General features: G+C 47.0%; 3 non-coding genes across 3 annotated transcripts; all 3 read right to left on the bottom strand.

Moving 5' to 3' along the window:
* Nucleotides 1-273: 273 nt before the first annotated feature.
* Trnar-ucg (transfer RNA arginine (anticodon UCG)) lies at nucleotides 274-346 on the bottom strand. Its single transcript has one exon. It is a non-coding gene; the product is annotated as a tRNA-Arg (tRNA).
* Nucleotides 347-1,266: 920 nt separating this feature from the next.
* Nucleotides 1,267-1,339, bottom strand: Trnak-cuu (transfer RNA lysine (anticodon CUU)). The gene has a single exon. It is a non-coding gene; the product is annotated as a tRNA-Lys (tRNA).
* A 1,444-nt stretch (nucleotides 1,340-2,783) lies between these two features.
* Trnak-cuu (transfer RNA lysine (anticodon CUU)) lies at nucleotides 2,784-2,856 on the bottom strand. The gene has a single exon. It is a non-coding gene; the product is annotated as a tRNA-Lys (tRNA).
* Between the last annotated feature and the right edge of the window lie 16,614 nt (nucleotides 2,857-19,470).

Below are 19,470 nucleotides of genomic sequence, written 5' to 3'. Positions count from 1 at the left end.
TAGCGGCGTCAAAATTAACACACATACTTGACGTGACTCAAAAGCCGAACGAGTTACTTTCCGACGTTGTTTTAGATGTGCAAGTGCCAGTCAAACCTCGCGGTGCGGGCACTCTGCCGACCATTTCGGTAGTTAACACCGGTCTTGTTGTGTGTGTTTCAAGCTCAAGACCATCTCCAAGCACAAAATGGTCAACAGCAACATTCAGACGGTTTCGTACTGCACAATTGCTACATTAAAACGGTATGTTTGTTTTTCAGAACTGGAAAAACACGACCGTGACAGGATTCGAACCTGCAATCTTCGGATCCGAAGTCCGACGCCTTATCCATTAGGCCACACGGTCACTGACGACCAAGTATATCTTATATACGACTCATCTCGAAACGCTCACACCCCCTGAGGAATTGCGTTTTCGTTCCACACAGCCGCTGCCCCTTACTCTTTCCCACCCATTCGTTACATTCAACCTCTTACGAGACCGACCAAACATAGACAGGAAAATAAGACCACACACTTATCGGAATCGATGGCAGGGTGTCCCTCGCCGCATTTGCTACGATGGCCATTTGCTACTTCTGCAGAAGCGACGGCGGAGGCAACGACGACGACGACGACGACGACGACGACGACCGCGAGAGTTTCAGAGATTTGTGAGAAATACATCTATAAAATGTAATTCAGACTGCCTCGTCCCACCTTATGCCGTACCGCTTTGGCAAATGCTTTATCAGCGCCATTCGCCTTAATCACATCTGAGAGTAATTCTTAAGAAAACGCCTCTCGCTAATTGTTCGTCATCACAGATACTGTTTGCTATACGCCCATGACGCGCAACTGATTTCCAAAATTCGTCTTCCTCCTCTGAGGATGGAACTCACGACTCCTGGTTTACTAGACCAGTGCTCTACCACTGAGCTAAAGAGGCGCGGCCTAGCGGAACATTTGCGTACTTCGTCCGTATTGTCGTCTGAATCATCAGACTTCAGCTGACAACACTTCATATTTTCGACTAATATTTGCAGCTATGGCGACCCATTACTGCTTGGCTACACATATGACACGTAGCCGATGTTCTCTCCAAACAAAACCACCTGCACTTCAGAACATGACATCCACACATGTCTACAAAATCACCTTCACCTTCAAATACAGTTTTCTTGCTACTGATTGAGACGTAGGCAAATTTTAAAGTTGCTATTTCTATTACATCACGTTAATCAGAAAATCGGTAATTTACATCTGCAGCGGAGAAAAATTCCGTTCCGCCCAGCGTAGGGCTCGAACCGACGACCCTGTAATTAAGAGTCTCATGCTCTACCGACTGAGCTAGCCGTGCTGCCTCGCTGGGTACCTGCTGGGTAGCAGATCACACAGTACTCGTTTGGGTTGGTTGGTCCCATACAGAATCTCTCCATGCTGCCTAATGCTTTCCTAACGTCACACTCGTCACGTACTTCACTTTTATTTCATAATCATTTCTGAGAGGTAAAGGAATTGCATGACAATCTGCAGAGCTAGCGGCGTCAAAATTAACACACATACTTGACGTGACTCAAAAGCCGAACGAGTTACTTTCCGACGTTGATTAGATGTGCTAGTGCCAGTCAAACCTCGCGGTGAGGGCACTGTGTCGAACATTTCGCTAGTTAACACCGGTCTTATTGTGTGTGATTCAAGCTCAAGACCATCTCCAAGCACAAAATGGTCAACAGCAACATTCAGACGGTTTCGTACTGCACAATTGCTACATTAAAACGGTATGTTTGTTTTTCAGAACTGGAAAAACCCGACCGTGACACGATTTGAACCTACAATCTTCGGATACGAAGTCCGACGCTTTATCCATTAGGGCACACGGTCACTGACGACCAAGTCTAACTTATATACGACTCATCTCGAAACGCTCACACCCCCTGAGGAATTGTGTTTTCGTTCCACACAGCCGCTGCCCCTTACTCTTTCCCACCCATTCGTTACATTCAACCTCTTACGAGACCGACCAAACGTAGACAGGAAAACAAGACCACACATTTTGCGCAATCGGAATCGATGGCAGGGTGTCCCTCGCCGCATTTGCTCCGATGGCCATTTTCTACTTCTGCAGAGGCGGCGGCGCCGACGACGACGACGACGACGACGACGACGACCGCGAGAGGCTCAGAGATTTGTGAGAAATACATCTATAAAATGTAATTCAGACTGCCTCGTCCCACCTTATGCCGTACCGCTTTGGCAAATGCTTTATCAGCGCCATTCGCCTTAATCACATCTGAGAGTAATTCTTAACAAAACGCCTCTCGCTAATTGTTCGTCATCACAGATACTGTTTGCTATACGCCCATGACGCGCAACTGATTTCCAAAATTCGTCTTCCTCCTCTGAGGATGGAACTCACGACTCCTGGTTTACTAGACCAGTGCTCTACCACTGAGCTAAAGAGGCGCGGCCTAGCGGAACATTTGCGTACTTCGTCCGTATTGTCGTCTGAATCATCAGACTTCAGCTGACAACACTTCATATTTTCGACTAATATTTGCAGCTATGGCGACCCATTACTGCTTGGCTACACATATGACACGTAGCCGATGTTCTCTCCAAACAAAACCACCTGCACTTCAGAACATGACTTCCACACATGTCTACAAAATCACCTTCACCTTCAAATACAGTTTTCTTGCTACTGATTGAGACGTAGGCAAATTTTAAAGTTGCTATTTCTATTACATCACGTTAATCAGAAAATCGGTAATTTACATCTGCAGCGGAGAAAAATTCCGTTCCGCCCAGCGTAGGGCTCGAACCGACGACCCTGTAATTAAGAGTCTCATGCTCTACCGACTGAGCTAGCCGTGCTGCCTCGCTGGGTACCTGCTGGGTAGCAGATCACACAGTACTCGTTTGGGTTGGTTGGTCCCATACAGAATCTCTCCATGCTGCCTAATGCTTTCCTAACGTCACACTCGTCACGTACTTCACTTTTATTTCATAATCATTTCTGAGAAGTAAAGGAATTGCATGACAATCTGCAGAGCTAGCGGCGTCAAAATTAACACACATACTTGACGTGACTCAAAAGCCGAACGAGTTACTTTCCGACGTTGATTAGATGTGCTAGTGCCAGTCAAACCTCGCGGTGAGGGCACTGTGTCGAACATTTCGCTAGTTAACACCGGTCTTGTTGTGTGTGATTCAAGCTCAAGACCATCTCCAAGCACAAAATGGTCAACAGCAACATTCAGACGGTTTCGTACTGCACAATTGCTACATTAAAACGGTATGTTTGTTTTTCAGAACTGGAAAAACCCGACCGTGACACGATTTGAACCTACAATCTTCGGATACGAAGTCCGACGCTTTATCCATTAGGCCACACGGTCACTGACGACCAAGTCTAACTTATATACGACTCATCTCGAAACGCTCACACCCCCTGAGGAATTGTGTTTTCGTTCCACACAGCCGCTGCCCCTTACTCTTTCCCACCCATTCGTTACATTCAACCTCTTACGAGACCGACCAAACGTAGACAGGAAAACAAGACCACACATTTTGCGCAATCGGAATCGATGGCAGGGTGTCCCTCGCCGCATTTGCTCCGATGGCCATTTTCTACTTCTGCAGAGGCGGCGGCGCCGACGACGACGACGACGACGACGACGACCGCGAGAGGCTCAGAGATTTGTGAGAAATACATCTATAAAATGTAATTCAGACTGCCTCGTCCCACCTTATGCCGTACCGCTTTGGCAAATGCTTTATCAGCGCCATTCGCCTTAATCACATCTGAGAGTAATTCTTAATAAAACGCCTCTCGCTAATTGTTCGTCATCACAGATACTGTTTGCTATACGCCCATGACGCGCAACTGATTTCCAAAATTCGTCTTCTTCCTGTGAGGATGGAACTCACGACTCCTGGTTTACTAGACCAGTGCTCTACCACTGAGCTAAAGAGGCGCGGCCTAGCGGAACATTTGCGTACTTCGTCCGTATTGTCGTCTGAATCATCAGACTTCAGCTGACAACACTTCATATTTTCGACTAATATTTGCAGCTATGGCGACCCATTACTGCTTGGCTACACATCTGACACGTAGCCGATGTTCTCTCCAAACAAAACCACCTGCACTTCAGAACATGACTTCCACACATGTCTACAAAATCACCTTCACCTTCAAATACAGTTTTCTTGCTACTGATTGAGACGTAGGCAAATTTTAAAGTTGCTATTTCCATTACATCACGTTAATCAGAAAATCGGTAATTTACATCTGCAGCGGAGAAAAATTCCGTTCCGCCCAGCGTAGGGCTCGAACCGACGACCCTGTAATTAAGAGTCTCATGCTCTACCGACTGAGTTAGCCGTGCTGTCTCGCTGGGTACCTGCTGGGTAGCAGATCACACAGTACTCGTTTGGGTTGGTTGGTCTCATACAGAATCTCTCCATGCTGCCTAATGTTTTCCTAACGTCACACTCGTCACGTACTTCACTTTTATTTCATAATCATTTCTGAGAGGTAAAGGAATTGCTTCACAATCTGCAGAGCTAGCGGCGTCAAAATTAACACACATACTTGACGTGACTCAAAAGCCGAACGAGTTACTTTCCGACGTTGATTAGATGTGCTAGTGCCAGTCAAACCTCGCGGTGAGGGCACTGTGTCGAACATCTCGCTAGTTAACACCGGTCTTGTTGTGTGTGATTCAAGCTCAAGACCATCTCCAAGCACAAAATGGTCAACAGCAACATTCAGACGGTTTCGTACTGCACAATTGCTACATTAACACGGTATGTTTCTTTTTCAGAACTGGAAAAACACGACCGTGACAGGATTCGAACCTGCAATCTTCGGATCCGAAGTCCGACGCCTTATCCATTTTCTTTTTCTTTCTTTAATTTTTTTTACGTAATTGCCAAAGACGCTACTTTTTTTTATATACTTTATAGAAATTTTCGAACCCTAGAACTCTGGTGTAACAGTCCGAGCCATTAACGTCTATTTTTTTTTATTTTTTTTATCTTACTTTTTTTTGAGAATGCATAAAAAAACAAGGCATCCATGCGCAAAAAGTTGCCAATAAAGTGAACTAAAAAGGGCCATCTTGCTCGCCGCGGTCACATTGCTAGGCGGGCGGCCAGGAACGGGCGGTCGTCATTACATTGGATATCACCAGCCACCAATCGTTGGAGCGCCCAGGGCCGCTGCACACAGTCTGAGACTGTTTCTGTTACCATAGGGGAATCGTGGAAAGATCACATCTACAAGTTAATGTCTTCTCACACCCGGCACACCCCAGCTGGGTGGTGGGTCCATGAATGACGAACCCAAATAGTTCGCAAAAAGGTTCCGGTAATCCTGTCTGTTCGTTAAGACCAGAAACTCGTCGATCATATAGTACCATAAATCGAGGACGTCTTCATCGCGGTATATGTAGTGTATCGCCATTCCTCGTACCCAATTAACCGCATTCATCCGGGTCATAGGGAAATAGACAGCGTCGGGATGAAAGAGTTCTTGGGGTAAAATCGAAACGTAGGGGCGGCGGAGCAGGAAAGCCAGGATCTGGCGGATCAGTTTCCAGCACTCACGCGCGGGGCCACAGTTCAGTCTATGTTCGTCCGTGTCTAACGTCGTGCAACGGGGCACACAGGGTCGTCAATTAGGTGAATGGCATGCAGCCGTTGTCGGGTTGGAAGTTTCTCGTTAACGACCACATACCACGTCGACCGCACGAAAGTAGACAGGAACGGCGCGTGGATGGCTCGCCATACCCGTGGCCAGTCGACCGTAGGGTGGCGCCGTACAATGTCGTTATCCGGAGTCCAGTGCTGGAGAGCACTATAATAAGTCTTCGCTGTCGGATTCCGTGTCTCCGATATAACCCGCAACACATAGCTATGCTCTACGAAAAACGTTGTAATATTTGACAGCGAGGGCGATAAATGTCCAACTGGTACCGGTGGGTACAGCGTACGTGGGGCCACTTCTTCAATCAGTAGGCCGGGGAGACTGGCTGTTGGTGAAAGCCAGAGTCGCCTCATGGAACGGAGATACAGTGCTTGACGTGAGTGAGTCCCACACCGCCTTTGTCGAAGGGTAAAGTAAGCGTAACAAAACGGATCTTGAAAACAGCACCATCGTTCACCACGTGTCCAAACACTGCCTGTATCCTGGAAGCCATCGTGTCTGTTATCGGCAGTACATGGGCGTAATGGTAAATGTGAGAAGCCATGTACACATTGACGTATTGGGCGCGTTGCAAAATGTTCAATGATCTGAATTTATTCAGACGAGCCTCTAAACGGAGTCGTCGTAAGACCATACGATACGTAAAGGCCGCCGTGCGTTGTATTTGCCGATGGAGTGATATCCCTAAACACTTGAGCATCGGGACCTTTGTCAGAGGTACGGCCAGACTTGCAGGCATTCCTGGTCCTACCTCCATGTAGCGTGATTTCCGAAGGTTGAGCACACTGCCTGCCACCGCCCCATACTGGTGGAGCCAGGAAAACGCCGTGTGTATTTCGTCACCAGACCGTGCTAAGTACATCACATCGTCGGCGTATGCACCACATCGAAAGGTTACGGAACGGAGGTTAAGTCCTTCTAAGCGTCGCCGTAGTCCGTGAAGAGCTGGTTCCAGGGCAACGGCGAAGAGCATGGCAGAAAGAGGACAACCCTGCCGGACGGACCTGTTGACACGGACGGGGGCGGACCGACATCCGTTGATCATAATCCTCGTGACAGCCCCATGGATTAATCGAAACACAACAGACGTCGTCAGACGCGGGACACCGATGTGTTCCATAACAGCACGCAGGAAACCATGGTTAACGCGGTCGAAAGCAAGGTCGAAGTCCAGCGCAACAAGAGCGCCTTGGAGGCGGCAAGTTTGCATGAGCGCCACCACGTCTCTATAGGTGCTTAAAGTCGTAAACACATTAGTGTCGCCCCTGAGGCAGGTTTGATCAGTGTGAATGGCCGCCATTACCGTAGGTTTGAGCCTCTCACGGAGCATGCGTGTCAACAGCTTATAGTCAGTGTTTAGCATTGTCAACGGGCGAAAATCAAGAGGGCGACGGCCTCCGCCGGGTTTGGGCACAGGGATCAAGAGACCCTCAGTAAAGTCAGATGGTACCTGAAAATCGGCGTCCAGGAGTTCACTGTACACCCTGACCCACATTGGGCCCATGAGATCAAAGAACCGCTTGTAAAATTCAAGAGGGAGGCCGTCAGGGCCAGGCGTTTTGTTGGGAGAGCCACGCAACACAGCCTCTCGCAGTTCTTCCAAAGTCACCGCCGACAAGAGCGTAGCATCATCTTGTAGGTTCCGAGAGACTGGTAGGTCAGATAGGACTTCCCTGACCCCTACATTCATGTGGGACTCCCTCTCGTAAAGAAGTTTATATGACTGTGTGACCGCTCGGACGATATCCATTTGTGCGTCAACGCGTCGCCCATCCTCCGTCTCAACCTCGGTAATGAGCTGCCTCTTGCGTCTTCGGCGTTCTTGAATGATATGGTGGAGGGAAGGTCGTTCACCACGAACATCATCAGTCGTCCTCGCTCGCACCCGCACACCCGCAAGACGTACGGAGTTGATATGAAGCAATTGTGCCTTGACGCGTTGTACTGCTGATTGTCGCTCTGGCGACGGCGGTTGTACAGCCAGTTCGCGGAGCGCAGTATAGTAAAAATCAGTAGTCGCAGTATACCAGCGCGCTCGGTCGCGTCCATAGCTGACTAATGTTCGGCACAGTGCGGGTTTTGCACACTGTAACCACCATTGAAGTACAGAACGGTAGGCGGGTAAACGCCGGTGGCAATTGCTCCATGTGGACTCGACTGCGCGTCTGCAATTTATCTCATCAAGAAGGGCCACATTGAGGCGCCACGGACCCCTACTTCGGCGGACGCGCTGGCGGGGAAGGGTGAGAGTACACACATATGCGAGGTGATCCGTGAACGCTGCCGGCCACATCTCAGCATCGACAACGGCCGATTGTAGGCCGCGGGTGACGTAGACTCGATCCAAACGGCTCGCGGAGTGACTAGTAAAGTAGGTGTGTTGGATGATCCAGGTGTCCAACAAGGCCAAGTCCTGTACAAGTGCCTGGAGTGACGGGCTGGTGGTATAGTGTGGCTCCTGGTCGGATGGGCGGAGCACACAATTAAAATCGCCGCCTACTACCAAGTGGTCGGTATTGCCCTGGAAGAGCGGGGCTATATCTTCGGCAAAAAAGGTGCGCCGTTCTCTCCTTTTGCCGGTGCCTGAAGGAGCATATAAGTTCACCAGACGTACTGTACCAATCGTGATTGCGACCCCCCGGGCCGACGGTAAATAGTAGACATCAGTGGCCATTATCCCTTCCCGCAGTAGAATCGCCGTACCTCCGCCGCCCACATCTGCAGGCATAGTGTAGGCGTCATATCCGTAGGCATCGAGACAGAGTCGTGATCGGACTTCTTGAAGGAAAACAACGTCCAGATCCGCAGCGCGTAATTTATCCTTCAGCATACGGGTCTTGACATCAGATGTAATGCCATTGACGTTGATCGTGGCGAGGCGGTATGCCTGGTCCATCAAGTCTCGGGAGGTGACCATGGTATGACAGGAGGGCAGTAGTCGTGACGTGGAGCGCCGGTCTTGCGAAGTGCTAGGCAGCGACGAGAGGTGCTCATGCCGCCCTAGGCGTCTGTCGCCGGCCACGTAGACGCTGCCATCGGCATCGGTGCATCGTCTTGGTCCTGAAACGCATCCTGCAACTCCATCTCCTGCGCCCAGTCGCCCAGGGACGTTGACACCACTGGATGTCGAGAGGCAGACGGAGGCAAGGGTGCATCCCCGGTGTCGAAGCTGCGGTGATCTCCTGCATCCCCATGTGGTCCAGACCCAGCGGTAGTGGGAGAAGACGTCGAACCGTGTGAGACGGTAGGGTCGCCTGTGTCGGCGCGGTGGAGCGGTTGAGGCACCTCGTCATCCAGCGGTGTCGCCTCGGGCTGTTCTACGTCGTCGGTTGTCTTGCGCCGCTTCTTATGACGCTTGGTGATTTCTGCTGACGCTGCCGCGCCTCTGTTTCCGACGTAGGGCAAGGGGAGGACGCTGCATCCTGTGCTTCAACTTCCATCGCACCGTCGGCGAGCCGTTGTGACGGTGCGCCGGGGTCCGACGAAAGGACATCAGTAGCATCAGCACTGAAAGACGCTTGGGGCTCCGTGGAAGCTACTGCAGGGTCCTCCAAAGCTCGCACCAATACAGTGGGGTCGTCATATAAAGCTGGCGTCTCCCGTCTCGCCGCCGCAACATACGTAATCGGCAGAGAGGTCGGTGTCGACGGACGAATCTGGTCGGTCGAGGGTGTCTGCACGAGACGGCGTTGCAGGCATTCGGTACGCATGTGTCCCGTCTGGCCACAACCGGAGCAGGTTCTCGGCTGACCGTCGTAAATAATTATTGCCCTGCAACCAGCGATCGTGAGATACGAAGGAATATGGCGATGCAGGTCAATACGGACTTGTCGCACCCCGTTAAGGACAGGGTAGGTGTCGAAGGTCTTCCATTTTTCGGCCGTGTGGCCGAGAACTGTTCCATAGGGTCGAAGAGCAAGGGTGACCAAATCTGCTGGAAGTTCAAAAGGGAGCTCAAACACGCGCACATTTTGGATTCCCAATCCAGCACGTTCTAGCGTCACCACACCCACGTTTCCGTCTGAGTGGCAGAACCGATAACCTGCCGTCGAGCGTCTGAGAAGTTTGTCACATGCTTCGTCGTCAGTGAACTTAAGATATACGACACTGGAGACAATAGATAAGTGGATACCGATCAGCTCGTTAGGATCAACATGTACCACATCGCGTAAAAAACGCTCTACTTCGTGGTCCTTGGGTCTAGAGTACGTAGTGTCGAACTGCAGCTTGATCGTGGCTTTCCGAAACGAAAGAGCCATCGTGTGTCAGGAACGTGACGGCAATACGTAACAATAGCGCGCCGGCGCGGTAAACAACAATACACCCGGAAACGCAACACGGAGCGGCCGGGACGTACCGCACCGCTCCACAGCCAAAGGCCGACTGTCCACTAGACCACCGAGGACCCCGGCCGTTTCCTTCTCTGGAGTATAGCTAGTGGTCGTAGAGCACTTCTTGCTGTCCTCCGTGTTTACACCGAGGCAGCAGTGGCGTGGTGTAACAGGAAGTGTTTACCTGCGTCCGCTGGATGTCCACTTAGTGTGCGGCTTATTTACCCGGCTGACGTTCGTGTCGCTATAATGTCCTTAGTTGCGTCACAATTATTTGCAGGGACCAAAAATCTGCCTAAGCAGTTACACGCAGTCGCACCTCACTATTTGAACCTCTGTGATTCGATCATGTTGTCAAGACCCATGTAAGAACTTCTGTTTATCGAAGAAACCTCCTGTGTGCAGTACATTCCATAACCGGAAGCGATTGGCATAACAGATAGCCCCGTAAACGTTTTGTAACGAAGTGTCGGCCGGTACGTAATACTCGATATCTGGAATGGTTTTATCCGTTATTAAGATAATCCTTTCACCCCTATACACTTCGAAAAATTTCCGTGTTTTCTCAATAACGCATAAGCACAGTACATAAATCCGTCGCGAAAATGACATCGAAGAAGTACAAGTGTTCGACTGCCACAGAAAAGAAGTGGGTCCTTGAAGGTGTGGAACGGAGAGCAGAACTAAAATAAGATGTAACGTCGCTGTAGACACTCCAGAAGCAGGAAGATCAGTTTGATGACGTCTCATGAGGAGCGAGGAATAAATTCACTCTCAAATAACTACTGTACGAGATGACTCGCTGCCTCTTGAAGGGTGTCATGGGCTTCTGCGGCCGTGGACTCGGCGACCCGTGAGTCAACGCGGTGTTTCTGGCCACATACATTTTAGCTGCCGGTTCTCCGACCTGCAAAGGAAGCCGCGACAATGGGGAGGCTCTGCCTGTCGTTCTGTAATAAGAACGCCGCTCCACATTTTATCTAGGCTTAAGACTGTCTATGCACATAGTACATAGCTGTGTTTTAAAAATTATTTTTTTTACCTTTTCCATTCTAGAACATTACTTCCTGTCTTATTTTACGAACTTTTCGTAGGAATGACGTAAATCTTAAGTGTGTTAAATCCACCGAGTCATTATGTATTCTTAAAATACCTTTAAACTCTTTTTCAACACATATGTATCTTTTATCTCTTTCACTGACAACCGGATTATTTTTTTTTTAATTTCAGGTATTGATTTTATTACCTTCTCCTTTAGCGTATTGATCAGAAATTGTAGGTTCAGATACCTTTGCCTTATTGAGTATCGTTTGCTATGCCAAACTTCGACAGCATTCATGGTCCTTTGCATCGAATTGATGACGGTAGATAGCTGACCGAAATCACTTCGAAATAAATTTTCTGAACGCAGATAACTTTTATACAGTTGTGTTAGGTATCGAGGTATTACCTAACGAAACTGAAGCCAAGTTAAGAGTGAATTTATTTCGAAACAATTTCTGTTGACTGTCTGTTTTCACCAATTCCACATTTCAGATGGTGTACTAGGATTTTCCATCTATGGACTGACCATATAGTCTACGAATTCATGATATTTTCGCCACTGGGCATTTGCTACGCTGTTACCTTCCATGCGTCATCAAGGCAGTCCGGTGGAAGATGTGCTCTGCAGCATACATTCGGCAAGACAATCGAACTACTTCTTCATCCCTGTATTTCTCCACTAATTCCAGTTCTTGTATGTCTTCCAGAGACATTGCTTGAAATGAAAATTACAACTGGAAATAGATGTCTAGGGTAACACTGTTTGCATAGCTTAATTTGCAGCCATTTCGAAGTAAACAAATGCAGTTTTAAATGACCATCCAGTTATGACATTACTCGGTCCAGAATAAAATATTTCACAATTATTTCGACTTTCCCCTGGTAGAAAAGCTAGTCTTCCGCGCTTCAGATATCAATATGCAATGCTGTACAGTTGCTCTGAAATGTCCCTCCATAAGAAGAGATTTATTTTCATACATTTTCTCCCCTTCTTCGCAACTGATCACCCGGATTCATTTGTCGGAAACAGGTTTACTATCAATTTTCTAAAAAACTTTAGTCAGTTTCAAAATCTCTTCGCGCAGCTGAATCCCTGAACTAGTGCCATGGTTATAGGGCTTCTAGTAGCTTCCCTTACACAGTGCAGTGTTTCTCATAATTCGTCATACTTGCGACGTAATCTCGCAAATCTTGAAATTGCTCTTTGACTTTCGGGAAACAGGCATGTATCGGGAGACCAAACCTGCTACTTACCGTGACAGCGTGGGCGGTATTGCAGTTATTATCCATGTGGCAACTTGCGTTTTAGTTGTCTGTTGGCCACTGGTCAATCTCTTTCCATTGTAAATATCAATACGAATTGTCACCATATATCACCAGCATAACTCGGTCTGTTTTATTTGATGTAGTCAGTAACATTGTACATCTTTACTATGGATATCTGCAGCCCTCTGCTTTGTACCGCGTAACATAGCGGTGTGTGACGTGACTATGTTGGTGGGTGAGAAAGAGCTCACAAAACTAAAAGCACGGATTCGAAGACTTCGTCCGCATGTGGACACACTCTTCTTAAGCACGGCAGTGCCAAACTACACACGAGCGCTGCGACATCTGCAGCAAACCGACGTCCTTGGTTCAGTGCCGTCGATCATCCTACACACAGTCTCCATTTTCGTCTTTGTGCAAAACTAAGAAAAACTTCTAGCACTTCAATTGTTTCAAGTGGTGCAAGCAGAGGTAAGGTTGTGGCTCTGTTAACATAGTCAAACAATATATTGTGACGGTATCAACAAAATAGTATCTAGTTGGGGAAATTGTTCTGGTTCCCGGGATGAGTGTGTTGAGAGATAAATTTATAGACGTGAAGAATACAGATGCAGAATGTTAATGAAATTTGTTTTATTTAAAAAGCGTTGCGAGTTTTCACATAAAACATCTGTCGACATTACATTTCAGTGCGTCCTCGTACGGTGGATGTCTGAGAAAATACGTACATTGATCAAAAAAGTGGTGATATGAGTGCTGTTAACAGCACTACGTTTAAAACATTTTAACTGTATGGCAACTGCAGATTAATTTTATTTGCAGCTAGCTCCATTATATGAGTGGAGGAGTAGTAAATTTTATGGTGAGCATTTATGTAATTTTTAAGCATTGTCTGTATTGCCTCGTCCCCCAATACTGCTGCCGATCGGTAGCATGACCTGTTGTCCACCCATGGTTTTTCAGAACATCGATTCAGTGCTGAACCGAAGCTGCTGGCTTCAGTTATTAAGCCAGGATAATCCTGTGCGTCGTGGGTCACGCATGCCATTAATCTTTAAAAAAAAAGAAAAAATGGTTCGAGTGGCTCTGAGCACAACGGGACTTAACATCTGAGGTGATCAGTCCCCTCGAACTTAGAACTACTTAAACCTAACTAACCTAAGGACATCACACACCTATGCCCGGGGCAGGATTCGAACCTGCGACCATAGCGGTCGCGCGTTTCCAGACTGAAGCGCCTAGAACCGCTCGTCCACACTGGCCGGCCATTAATGTTTCCTTGAATTATTAATTTCAACAGGTTTTATTTATTGTTGCGGAATTGCGCTACCAAAATAATGGAGTTTTGCTCTCTGGATGCTGTTGAGAATTTCTGCGTCTTCGTACCGCCATATTTTTGACTATATCTGTCGATGGAATCCTTAATATTTTTCGATACGACCCCTTTCCTAATGCCTCAAGTTTTTTGCCTGATACAGTCCATGCCTCAGCTCCATAGAGTAGGATACCGAACGTGTAGCATCGAAGTAGTCGAGTAGATGTGTGTGCTGGCGAACAGACGCGCCACTTTAGTGCAGCTGACCGCCCAGACGAACAAAGGGCTGCCACTAACGTTTCCTCAACAACGTACGGGCTTCCGCAGTAGGCACATGGTCCCTGCACCCATGCTGACTGCTCTTCATGGGCGTCGAAAGCTTGCATTTGCACGCCGGTACCACAACTGAAAGTCCACTGAGTGCTACAGGTGGCCTCTCCATATTAATCACATTTTATGCTCCATCGGACAGATTTCCATCGGCGTGTAACGTCTGAAAGCAAACGCCCTGCAACCCTGAGAGACCGTTATGGTGTGGGCAATGTTTTCGTGGCGCTCCTCGGGTGATCTCGTTATTCTGAAAGGCACAATGGATCAACCCTAGTACGCACCTATCCCTGGGGACCATATCCATCAGTAGATGCATGTGTATGTGCGAGGTTCTGAAAGCCCTAGGATGAATTTACCGTACTGCCCTCACCGCCAAATTTTCCGCCTTTAAACCCAATCGAGAATCTGAGAGGTCACCTCGATCGAGTAGTTTGTGCCACGGATCCTCAATCGATAAAATTCTAACGCAGCTGGACAGGTAGTGGAGTCGGAATGGCTTCTTATCCCTGTCATTGCCTCATTCACTCTATTCCTGTACGTCTCATGCTGCAAAGTGCGTTTATTCGGGATTTTAACACATGGTCAGATTAATGCGACTGGACAGTGTAATAATACTAATAACTTTGGCGTATTTCAGTGCCCTCGTTTAAGTCTTTCAATTGGACGGCACTTTGGCGACTTGCTTATCATTAACGTACACCAGTTGTCCAACCGGGGAAAGGGAATCGGCAGTTTAGCGTGGAATCCGCACCACATGTTGTTTCTACCGACTCCTCATATCATTGAGAGGTGAAGGCTGGATTAAAAGCAGACTGAAAAATTTATTGGTTCATCTGGGATTCGATCCCGCGATTCTCGATTTGCAGGCACGCACTGTGCCGGTAGACCACCAGGTCCAACAGTTACGAGACGGTAATCGAACTGTATTTCGTCGTATTTTATATCAAGTAAATGTGCTGTGGTGCAAGCCAAAGTAAATTCACGCTAAGGGCATCAGTTCCGAACCCAGAAAAATGTGCAGAAAGGGCAGTATTGTAAGTATAAATCAGGCTCTTCCATCTTTCTTACCGAATTGCTATACATCTAGAAAACAAACCAAAATTGTGAAAACATTTCATACAAGATTACTGAAAAATTTTTATGAGTAAAAATAAACGGTTATGGTAATATACATGGAGGTGGATGAAAAGTAGTGGCAGTTCGGTTATAATTCATGTCAGACTTCACTGACTAAAATTCACTTTATTACATTTCCGTCTCGCGTCTCGATCATTTTCCACACCCACATGAAAGATGTCATACACTGTCAGTGCATCCATCTGTGATGATGTCTCGCTAGAACCGCCATATGGTGTCTTATCATTTGGTGTAAGGCGTGCCACGAAATACTTCGTTCATTTGGGCGATCAAGCCATAATTGGAGGGACTCTGCCGGATGAATACGGTGGATGTCCCAGTATGTCCCGCTGCCACGTACTCGGTGCTCCTGCACAGGGCTCGTCGTTTGGCGTCGTGCACTGTCGTGAAAGTTGGTGGAATGCAGCGCTGGAAGGAAAGATTGTTGCGCGCTCCGACCACGTGTCCTTCCAGCCTTGACCCAAGCACGTTTTTCGTGTTTCCCAAACATGCTATTAAGGCACTTGAGCTAGCCTCTGCAACTTTGAAGTAGTACACACAGCAACTTACTCAAACACGACCTATGCCGCTTACTTTACTACTTCAGCCCACCATCTATCAGCAACAGAAAGCGTGCGTACCAAATGACTCTCATCCTTCATGTTACGGCACTGTGCTACTATTTTTTATCCAACACATGCAAAGACGCATGTGTGAATACTTGTCAACTCTCGTCTTGGTAGTGGCCTAATTATTGGGAGGTTTTAAAGTGCGCTATCTATATCGGGTGTATGAAAAACAATAATACACTCTGGCCCTTCTATATTTCGGAAACTAAGAGACATATACAAATAATTTTGATTTTGATGAACAGAAACTGAAAAAGTTTTTTCATCCTTTTCATTGGTGTTCAATATGCATCCTTGAGATGCACGGAATGTGTCAATGCGCTGTTCAAATTGTACCAACACTGCAGCAAGCTTGTCTGGAGTAACAGTTAACACAGGTGCTGTTATCCGATGTCTCAGTTCATTTATTGCTGTTGGTTCTGGAGGTAACGTAGGTACATAAAGAGTCTGTTACAAAACCGTACATATATAATCACATATAGTCGGGTACGGTGACCTTGGAGGCCAGTAATCTAAGGCTGAGTCATTTAGTCCAGTGTGACTGACCCATCGTTCAGAAATCGTTTGATTTAGAAATTCCCACACTTCCAGATGCCACTCCCATTGGTAAATAAAGTCGTTCGAATCAAACTGTGGGAAAAGAAAGTTTTCAAGCATATCGAGATATATGCTTCCTGTAACCGTGTTTTCGGCAAAGAAAAATGAATCATACACCTTTTCCCTCTAAACTGCACAAAACACATTAAATTTAGGAGAGTCTATTTTATGTTGTACAACTTCATGTGGTTGTCCCGTACTTCATATTGTCACATTATGGCAGTTCACCACTCCATATAAATGGAATGTTGCCTTGTCACTAAACACTTACTGTGGGAGAAAATAGCCATCCTCCACCTAGCCAAGAGTGAAATTACGGAACTTCACACGATGTTATCACCATCACGAAGAGCTCGCAGTAGCTGACTTTAATATTATCTGATGCATAAACGTCGACGCATAGACGCCAGACGGACATCGGGGGCGTGCTGAGCTGTCGAGCTGCACGGCGAACGGATTTCTGCGGACCCCTCGTGAAACTGTGGCGGATGCGTTCGACGTCTGTGTCAGGCACTCGGGGACGGCCCGGCGATTTGCCTTTCCGAAAACATTCTGTTTCTCTTAATCGTTGATGCCATCGTTTAATTCTCTGTGCTGTAGGAGGATCCGCACAGCACCTTGTACGAAAGTCACGCCGAACACTTATTACTGCCCACACTGCACAAAATGCAGAACGCAAAACGCGTTCTGTCGTCGCGACACCAGTTTTACTAGGACTGAAATGGGCGGACAGTGCTGCTGCCATGCGGTAACCATGTGAAACCCGAGTTTTTGCTCTTTCCAGCATTACGCCATACGCGCACATATGTCGAATTACATAATAGTTACTTTTTTTAAAAAATCGGTTGATTCTTTTTGATACACCCTGTATATTTACACTCTAAACCGTACCACCAAGAAATTACCCCAGTGTGAATAAAATCGGTAGATGTGATGTACGTGTAGAGGCAAACTAATGATAATCCTTCCAGGAAAATTGGGTGATTCATTCAGGAGAAAGTCATAGCACGTTGGTCCATCTCTGGCCCTTAAGCAATCAGCTATTCGGCTTGATCTTGATTGATAAAGTTGGTGGATGTCCTCCTGACGGATGTCGTACGATGTTCATTTCAATTGATTCGTTACATCGACAAAATCCAGACGTGGTTGTAAGGGGTTGCCCGCATTGCTCCAAAATTGGGGAGAGAGGCGGCGATCTTGCTGGCCAGTTTATTGCCTGGTACGTACACACAGATGAAACTCTCAACATGTGTGGTGCATAAAATATCGTCGACACTGAAAGCGTTCCCAGCAGAGGTTAACCCCTCGTAATGACAAAAAGTGGTCATACCGCATATTGAAGTCCACTACTAGCTGTCTGGATACTTTTGATCGGATAGTGTATTTCAGAATGTTAGCAGTGGCCAGAAGTTGGGATATTTGGCTTTCCGCTTAAGGCTGGTGCGGGTCAAGATACCTCTAAAAATATACACATCTGGCAGCATTAGAGGAAAATATCCATCAAAGTAGCTGTGTTGCGCTCTCTACCTACATTTGTTCTCGTGGGCGTCAGAGCCGCCGTAGGCAAAACGCCCCCTGGGTTTTATACTGCGGAAACGGTAGTCGCGCCTGATGAGCTCTCAGAAATTATGAAATGTTTTCGCAGATTTGGTAACGCGACCACTTGTACAAGTAAGTGATTAGGTGTGACCCAGTACAACAATAGTGCCACAATTCCACTCATTAAAAGGAAACTTGATAAGTTTTCAGAAACACTGTTCTTTAAAATACGGAATTTTACAACTCGGGTGCGCTGCGTCTCTTTGAAGCACTGCAGTCACCCCTGCTGACGGTGAACGCACCATTTTCTCAAAGTCGTTGCGCAGTTGTGGCGAAAAGCGTATGCTATGAAGTCGGACGCTGCGGAGAATGAACTTGATAAAGGCGACGAGCTTCGCCATACAGAAGGATCATGTCGGTGTATCCGGCAAAAGTGCTCTCCGCAATGTTGCTCTAATACTGAGAGACACGTGAGTGACGGACGAGCCATGTCAGAGTGGCAGGACAGACGGTGAATGACATCCGACGAAAGCTCCTCCCCCCACCCCCACCCCCTCCGCCCCCCACGATGACTACCCTGCTGCATACCCACCTAGCTAGCATGTATTCAAACGACTGTAGCACGGAGAGTATACGTTTCCGTACTTGGGTCCAATTTAAAAATATTGTCGTTTAGTTCCTTCTAAAAGTGCTAGAATTTCGGAAAACTCGGTATCTGTCCAGTAAACTGTATAGCTGGTGTCGTACGACATTCGAAATATCCGATTATATTTCAGGATTTCGGTGTTATGGCACTTTGCAGAAACATTACTGAATTTTCCTGTATATTGTTATCATTAAAGCCAAGTACCATTTCTGTCTCCATACCATAAAGCATAAGTACCATTTATATCATTTGAAGCACTAATTCAGTTGAGGTTTTAGGAAAAAATTATTCTATCGTTCTGAAAATATCGGAGAGAAGGGATATAGTTCCTACAACAAACTTGAAGAAAATCATTTTGGGTACTAGGCCATGCCATGATAAACACTGAAAAACCAAACTACCGACATTTCGACCATCGTTTCAGCGATCCTCTTCAGGGCGAATAAATGCCAGGAAATTTCAAATCAGAGCACACTCCATTGCAAAGTGAGAGTTCAATTAGGGAACAACTTCTATTTCTTCTTCTTCACGTTTCATTACTTTCGAGAATTCCTCATCCTTTTTGTTTGTTGCTGTCTTTATAAAGGTGTTTTACAAATCATGTCACACATTTTTTGAGCTTGCAGTTTTACGTAGAAACTCATGCCTGCAAACGTCACGCAACGACGCCGTGCAGCATCAAAGTTACAGGCGCCAGCTCCGGTAAATGTATGTATATACAGGATGATCCGTGATGGTGTTACAAATTTTCTAGGATGATGGAAATAGACAAATGTATCGATTTGAGGTAAGAGCCCCTGTACCGAAAGTTGTAAGTGAAAATTGTTATCCTACTTCTGACAGTGGAATACAAGTACTGGTACTGTTGTTGCTAGGACTGTAGGGTAGGCAACTTTCAGAGGCGGCAGTATAGACCACAACAAGAAAATATGTGCAGTAAACATGGACTCTAAACTACATGCTCC

The sequence above is a fragment of the Schistocerca gregaria genome, chromosome 3, assembly GCF_023897955.1.
Source record: "Schistocerca gregaria isolate iqSchGreg1 chromosome 3, iqSchGreg1.2, whole genome shotgun sequence".
Classification (NCBI taxonomy): domain Eukaryota; kingdom Metazoa; phylum Arthropoda; class Insecta; order Orthoptera; family Acrididae; genus Schistocerca; species Schistocerca gregaria.
Note: the sequence above shows the minus strand (reverse complement) of the source record. Positions and strands in the feature narration are given on the sequence as shown.